The 8,257-nt window shown below is 42.6% G+C and overlaps 1 long non-coding RNA gene across 1 annotated transcript; it reads right to left on the bottom strand.

Annotated features, from left to right (window-relative positions):
* Positions 1-6,931: 6,931 nt before the first annotated feature.
* LOC116078821 lies at positions 6,932-7,865 on the bottom strand. Its single transcript, XR_004113644.1, has 3 exons — positions 7,822-7,865; positions 7,341-7,405; positions 6,932-7,003 (listed from the first exon to the last, which is right to left on the bottom strand). It is a non-coding gene; the product is annotated as an uncharacterized LOC116078821 (long non-coding RNA).
* Between the last annotated feature and the right edge of the window lie 392 nt (positions 7,866-8,257).

Raw genomic sequence — 8,257 nt, 5'->3', positions numbered from 1 at the left:
GAATTATTAATAAACTAATTTCTCTTTATAGTTCAGTCTTTAGAGATTTAAAGTGTTCACTCCGATGCATAGGAAAGAGAAGGGGCTTCCATTCCAATCAGCTCTGGTGCCCCCTGGAGATGCTGGTCTTGAAGCATCTCTGAGTCTTTGATATCAATCTTTTATTCAACTGGGGATTTCTGATCATGTCTAGAAGTAGTACTCCCTTAATACCACTTAATGCCCTATTTAAGTTGGGCCAGTTTTGCCAGCTGATTTCATGCCTTCATTTTGCTCCCAAGATATTTTATGTGTATGTGTTTATAGGGCGTGGACATGTGCATATATCTTCCCACCTTGCTATACTTGATGGATTTTATTTCCCTCGGTGAATTGTGCTGGAAAGCAGGGCTTTTAATAACAGAGGATGTCCAGTCAATCATCATCTCTTGAAATAAAGCATTCCGGGTCCAAGAACCATCAAGAGCTCTTCCATCTTGCTCTATGGAACTTAGTAGAGACAGCTTTTGTCTCTATAGAGAAAAGAAGTCTGCAGAGCCCGTACAGTGGTAGAAAGGGTAAGCTCCAAGTGCTTACCTTATGTCTTGCAACAACAAGTGAGTTAAAAGGGGACCACATTCAGGGGCAAGGACGAGAGGATTCTAAAGTCAGCTGGGAGTTTGGGTAACTGATCTGAAGTCACTTCCATCATTATTTTCCTGTTGCTTCCCATAGTTTCTGTGTATGAGTTTCTACCCTTTCTTCTTTCCATCTGAGGGACAGTTGGGTTTAATTGACTTGCTTGATGCCCTGCAAGAGACTGAGCACACTCTCCTCCTAATTTAGTAGATCTAAGGTGGGAATTCAGATTGGGATGAGGTTTTCATCCTTTGATCTTTGATATGGTTATTGATCCAAAGAGTTAAAAAAAAATACCCAGCAAACATCAGCCAAACTGTGCCCCCCTGTTTCTTAAGGCGAGTGTCTTTAACATTGGCCTCTGGCTTTAGTTTCCCTCTACTTCTCCCTTAAGGACCTGCTGCCTTAACAGGACACAATGATCAAGAGAGAGAGAGACACCAGGTGCCCTCTTGAAAGGCTGCCTCGAAGGAAGTGGGAAGAATTGAGATTCCACACCAGCTCAGTGTCTTCCTAGATATGCCAGTCATGCAGACAGCAAGCTTGCCTCTCTCTAGAGGAGGCCTGGATTAGAACCACATAAGGGCAGCAGGAGCGGGGAAGGGAAGGAAGCAGAAGAAAGGAAAGCCTTTCCTTTGTCATTTTTAATGTCAGTTCTATTCTGGGACTTTCCTTTTTTTAATTTTTTTTTTCCATTTGGCTCCCTGGGTTAAAGGGCTCACAGTAATGGAAACTGGAGGCCAGCGATTTATTGCTCTTCTTCTGGACTTTCAGGGATGATTTGTTAGTGAGTTGAGCTTCCTCAGCCAGGACCTTAACCTTGATCTCTCACTGTGAACTTTTCCTCTTGAGGACCTGGGAAAACCAGCCAATCCCAGGCTTCAGTGCTGCTGTGCATGAAAATGCTTAATCAACTTTTACCCTCATCAGGGTCTTCATTTCAAATACACAGAGCACAAGTCACTGTTTGTCAAAGCAAACTTCGTTTGTACTTTGTAAGACTAATGATTTGTGTCAACAGGGCCTAGAATCACCTGAAAGACAGGTTTCCACATATGCCTATGAGGCTCAGCTAGATTAGGTTTGTTTCTGGGAAAGTATGTGATTGTGTAAATTGATGGGGAGAGAGCCATCTTGACCATGAAAGTGGTTATGTTCCAGACATAACCTGGACAATGAGGAAATCTAGGTGATCACTGGCAAGAATTTGTTGTTCTCTGCTTTTTTACTCTGGATAAGTCTGCAAGCTCCTGCTGCCTTGACTTCTCCACCATGCTGAACTCTATCTGGCACTGTGAGCCTGAATAAGCCCCTTCTCCCTTAAGTTGCTTTGGTCAGAGAATTGTACTGCAGCAAAACAAAGGAAACCAAGGCAATGAGAACCACGGTCTTCCCAACAGCTGCATTTCTCCAGTGTCCCCTAGACATCAGCCTCAGATTTTACTCTTGCAAACAAGTATGTCGTGTGTCTTTGTAGAGGTGGATTTTTTTTGGGGGGGGGGAATTAAAGATTGTAGTTTTCTTATTAGATATTTTCTTTATTTACATGTCATACGATATCTCCTTTCCCAGTTTCCCCTCCAAAAAAAAGAAAAAAAAGAAAAAAGAAAAAGAAAAAAATTAAAAAAACAAAACAAACAAAACAAAAACAAACCCCCGTTCCCTCTCCCCTCCTCCTGCTTGCCACCCGACCCTCTCCTGCTTACTGGCCCGGGCATTCCCCTACACTGGGGCATAGAACCTTCACAGGGCCAGGGGCCTCTCCTCCCACTGATGACCAACTTGGACATCCTCTACTATACATATGCACCTGGAGCCATTAGTCCCACCATGTGTACTCTTTGGTTGGTAGTTTAGTCCCTGGGAGCTCTCAGGGCACTAGTTTGTTCATATTGTTGTTTGTCCTATGGGACTGCAAACCCTTCATTTCCTTGGATCCTTTCTCTAGCTCCTTCATTGGGGACCCTGTACTCAGTCCAATAGATGGCCGTGAGCCTCTACTTCTGTATTAGTCGGGTACTGTCAGAGCCTCTCAGGAGACAGCTATATCAGGCTGGATTGTCCTTCCTTTAGTCTCTGCTCCATAGTTAGTCTCTGCAACTCCTTCCATGGGTATTTTGTTCCCCCTTATAAGAAGGAATGCAGTATCCACATTTTGGTCTTCCTTTTTCTTGAGTTTGTGGTTTGTGGATTGTAGTTTGTGTATTACGTTTTTCTGGGCTAATATCCACTTATCAGAGAGTGTATACCATGTGTGTTCTTTTGGAATTGGGTTACCTCACTCAGGGTGATATTCTCCAGATCCATCCATTTCCCTAAGAATTTCATAAATTCATTCTTTTCAATAGCTGAGTAGTACTCCATTGTGTAGATGTACCACAATTTCTGTATCCATTCCTCTTATATACATATCAACCCAGATGAGGGACATCTGGGTTGTTTCCAGTTTCTGGCTATTATAAATAAAGCTGCTATGAACATGGTGGAGCATGTGTCCTTATTACATGTTGGAACATCTTCTGGGTATATACCCAGGAATGGTATAGCTGGGTCCTCTGGTAGTACTATGTCCAATTTCCAGAGGAACTGCCAAACTGATTTCCAGAGTGGTTGTACCAGCTTGCAATCCCATCAGCAATAAAGGAGTATCCCTCTTTCTCCACAAGAGGTGGATTTTTTATTTTAGTTGGATCTTGTGTTTTTTTCTGGAACAAGGATATCTTCTAAATCTTAAAAGATTGTCTTAAATTTTAAGAGAATGTTGCAAATGTTTGAGACATATTGTGTTTGTCTTAAAATTTAAGACAATGTAGTAAATGCTTGAGACATATTGTGATTGGCAAGGTGCCTAGAGAAATGGAACCAGAAGTGGGTTTATACATTCCTGAAGATTGGCAAAGGTGAGAATTGAGGGACAAGCAGAAGATCCAGGCAAGAGCTGCTGCTGTCCTCTGACAGTCAGCATCTTCTCCCCTAATGGGAGAAAGCCAACCACTTCCTCGAGGGAAGGCTTGAAAAATTAACACATGGCCCCATCTATCAAGCCCTCTTACATACATCCTTTTTCTTTCTGTTCCAGATCTGTTCACTTCTCTCCCTAACTCTGACCATCATGCTCCTCCAAGCTGCCATTAACCAGTACTTAAATTGTTTCTTCATTTGCCTTCCCAACACTTCTGATCAGTTTGTTCTCTGCCCTGCAGCTACAATGGCCAGCTCATAGTATAGACCTGGGCTGCCTACTAATGTCATCTTTTCAGCCTCACCTGGCTAGATCCAAGTTCACTCTGAACTCCTTAACATTGCCTATGAAAACCGTGTGCATCCGACTCATCCCACTGTCTGCCTTCAGGCTGCTTCCGTGCTCTCTGTTTTCCTTCCATGCCACCCTAAAATCATGTCACATGCTCTTTTCTGCCATAAAATTTTATAAGGGTTGTTCCTTTATGAAAGGCTCACTGCTTCTTGTGCCTGGCTTCTTCTAGTCTTAGTTCTTTTATCACAGTCCACACCTCCACACTGGAGGACATGTTGTATCTGACTGCCATTTCTGTGTTGAAGAAGTTTGTTTAGCTATAGTCTATGCCCCCTGTGGACATTGCTCTGCAAGGAGACTATAGAAAACTTGTTCACTGCCATGTAGCCAGTACTGAGTAGGGTCTGATACATGGACTATCTTGGAGATGTAAGACAGTCTTGAGTTTTAGGGTGGAGATTATAATTTGTTTTATTCCTGCTTCTGTTCCTTTCCCAGGGTCCATCTACCCTTCTAAAATTCTTCTCACTCTGATTTTCATACAAATCAAGGGTGCTCCAACTTAAAACTAGGCTAAACCTCAGACACTGATTGTAGGTTTAAAAAAATGGTCAGTGAGTCCAGTTTTCTTACTACACTGACACTCCTCTGGTTGGCTCCACTGAGCTTCTATGGAACCTAGCTGAAGAATAACACATCCTACATAGCTATTGCCTTTAATCTATCCTATAGCTGTACAGTATCAAAGACAACTCAATATTTTTTTATTGAGAGGTTCTTATTTGTTTATTTTCTTTGAAATGAACTTTTTCTTTTAAAAAAATAATTATTTTATTTATTTGCATCCTAGATGTTGCCCCTTTCCTGGTCCCCCTTCTCAGAGTTGTTCAACCCATCACCTCTGAGAGAGTGTTCCCTATTCTAGCATCTCCCTTCCCTGGGATATCAAGTATCTATAGGATTAGGTGCATCTAAGGCCAGACAAGGCAGTCCTCTGTTACCTAAGTGCCAGGACCCTTGACCAGTCCATGTATGTTCTTTGATTGGTGGGTCAGGCTCTGGGAGCTTCCAAGGGTCCAGGTTAGTTGATATTGTTCATGTTGTTATAGATTGCCACTCCTTCAGCTCCTTCAGTCCTTCCCCTATCTTTTCCATAAAGGTCCCAGACCTCAGTCCAATGGTTGGCTGTAAGTATGTGCATCTGTCTCAGTCAGCTGCTGTCAGAGCCTCTCAGAGGACAGCCATGCGAGGCTCCTGTCTGTAAGCACAACATAGCACCAGTAATAGCGTCAGGGTTTGTGCCTGCCCATGGGATGGATCCCAAGTTGGATCCCTCACAGGTCAGCTTTAACTTCAGTTTCTGCTTCATTTTTTTTTTAATCCCTGAATTTCTTTTAGACAGGAATAACTTTGGGTCAAAATTGTTTTAGGTAGTATGGTATCCCCATCCCTCCACCAGGGGCCCTGCCTAACTTCTGGAGGTGGTCTCTTCAGGTTCCATCTCCCTACTGTTGGGCATTTCAGCTCCCCATTGAAAGCCCTGGGAGCCTTTGAGAGATTTTTAAATCTACAGTGATAAATCTAGGATTTTTCATTAAAAAAATATTCTGCCATCCTGTATAATAAAAACCAGCCTGAGATGACCAGCAGCTATCCTCCTAAGGAAGCCTTTGTCTATTGAGTCTTTGCTCCTGTATGTCATAGTCTACCTTCCTGCTCAGTTACAGTGTTACGGTTTTCTCTGTAACTGATAGTAAGTTACTAACAGGCTTACTTTGCCTCCACCTCGTCTTCTCCCTTATGAACTCTAAAGAGATGTCCTAGGGTGGGAAAAACATTATAGTTTAAAAAAAAAAAATCAAGGGCAACTTGGTAATTCAGACCCCTGGTTTTGACTACCATGCTTTTCCTACTGGCTGGGGCCGACTGAAGCAAAGTCATGTGATCTGTTCACGTGACACTTTTGCTTTAATTGGCGAAAGGATGAAGGACAGCTGCGAACGTTGAGACAGTCTCTCTGTGAAAGCTGAAAAATTTGCCACTCTTGGGTAGGGCGGGAGCGAAAACACTCAGCAGGACAGACCACCAAATGGCACTGCTCGAAGGCTGCGCACACGAGCCTTCATGGCTTGACTTCTCCTGGGAACTTAAGTCAATTCCCTGAGCTGGGGACCTTCCGATGGACACAATACAAAAGGTCATTATTTGCTTGATTCTCAGGCTTGAAATAAATAAATAAATAAGAAGAAGAAGGAAGTACAGATGAAAGTTAAAAATAGGGCGTGTGAATTGAATGTTACTTTCTCTGGGATCACAAATCCAGTGAAGAGAAATAAAGAAGGCAAAATAGATACTGTATTAAATGAGCCTTTCTGGAGGAATGCTATTTGCTCCCAACTATTTATCCCTGAGAGCTCTTCAGACTAATCCCTTATTAACAAGTGTCCTACGATGTAGGTGGAATTCATGAGAGCATCTTTAAGGACATGCTGCAGAGTTATGTTCAAATAAATCCCTGGTTTAGAGACCTTTTTTTTTCACACTCTGAATAATTTTCCCAAATATTTTTCCTTGTTACCATTAAAAACAACAACAACAACAAAAACAACACCGTAACTAGGAAACACATACATCTACACTCATACACAAAATGTCCCTCCTCTCCCTTGTTCATCCCTGCCTCCACTGTCTCATTTGAACTTTCAGGAAGTTAACATTCCGTAGAGGTTCTAGCCTAACAGTCAGTTACCTAATTACATGGGTCCATCATACTGTCTCTGTAGCTATGCCTAGCTTATAATAAACAAAGAATGGCCTCTGGAAAGGCTGAATTGGAACTTCCACCCCTGCCTTGGAAGCACTCTTCCAGCCAGGGAATTATGTCACAGGTGGAGCAGTGTCTATGGGAAAGTAAGCATCTGCTTCCACAAAAATGTCATCAGTAATAAAGAAAAATGGGGAAGCTGTGTAATCCAGAGATTGGATCCTGTCCATATCCAGTGTGATATTTTCAGTTGTGAAAAAAAAACAAAAAACAAAAAACAAAAACAGTTGTTACCCTTTGTGATTGTGTGTTCCTTGAAAACATTTTTGTAGCTTCATCAGGACTGGAAAAGGAGACAGGAAAATCTGTAAAGGATTTAGGAAAATGATCATTTCTGAAAACACTGCAACCCCTGGTGCTACTTCCTGGTTCAGAAGCAAGTGGCTTGGGAGCAGGGTACGTTTAAGCTCATAAAAAACACTCAGAGGGCATACTGGTCATCAAACAGCTCTGAGAAAACGGCATTTGCAAATGAATCTGACACATGTGGGTTCAATTTTTCTTGAAATGCCCTGAGGTTAAAAAATTGAGGGAGTTGGGAGAATGCTTGGCAGAAAGAGCCTGGGGTTTGGCTCTGTGCACAAGTTTGTAAAAAAAAAAAAAAAAAGTTAATTGATTGTTTTGCCAGAGAGAAAGTATTACCTGGACCTCCATCTCATTCATATTCGTAATGAAATTACCAATGGCCTGTATTCTTGGGGTTCCTGCTGTATGGACAAAAGAGTTAAGTTCATTCATGAGGAAAGAGATTTATCCATTCCCAGATGGCCTAAGCATGGCAGACCTAGAATTTAAGCGCTGCCATGGGCATAGTGTCCAGTAACATGATGGTGTGGTAACCTTCTGCCGGCAGCTCTGCTTCTCCTCGATGGCTCCCGATCTGCCTTCAGTCATCAAGCTTTACCCCTCTTTCTTTTCCGCCAACCCCCCTAATATAATACCCTTTTAATGACCAAATAAACACAGGCAAATATGGAATTGCTTTAGAGCAAATCCAAATTGTTTTAAAAGATCCTGAAAATCGGGTGGGTGGGAGAAAGTGCATCCATGTAAAAGCAGCAACTAGTCTCAAAACAACAAGACTAGCAGCATAGAGTCCTGTGTACAGGAAGATGTGTGTTACCCGTAAGTGGCTGTTCCTGGTCTCTGAGGTAGCAGGGTTGTCACATGGTTCTGTTGTTGCCATGGCAATAATCTGTAATTGTGCAGAGAATCCACAGAACTCTCAGGCAAACTCCTCAGTGGATTGTGCTGAGAGCAAATCAAGCCTGTGGAAGCCTGGAATTGATGGAGCTATGAAAAGGCATTGCCCACACTGGTCCTCATCACCCTAACGATGGCAAATGCTCTCACTTAAATATTTGTTTCTAACTTTTGTCTTTATAACTGGGGACAGGTATAAATCCCAGTGAGCAGAGGGAAGGAAGCCATTTATTTCTTAGACTTCCTAGTACTTGGTTGGGAATGTGGTGTGCATGCCTGTGTGGTGTGTGTGGATATGTGCATGCGTGAGTGAGTTCGTGAGTGGGTGCCTGCTTGAGTGTATGTAGTTGTGGATG

This window comes from Mastomys coucha, unplaced genomic scaffold, assembly GCF_008632895.1.
Source record: "Mastomys coucha isolate ucsf_1 unplaced genomic scaffold, UCSF_Mcou_1 pScaffold5, whole genome shotgun sequence".
Classification (NCBI taxonomy): Eukaryota; Metazoa; Chordata; class Mammalia; order Rodentia; family Muridae; genus Mastomys; species Mastomys coucha.
The sequence above is the reverse complement of the archived record's forward strand: the minus strand, read 5'-3'. Positions and strand labels throughout refer to the sequence as shown.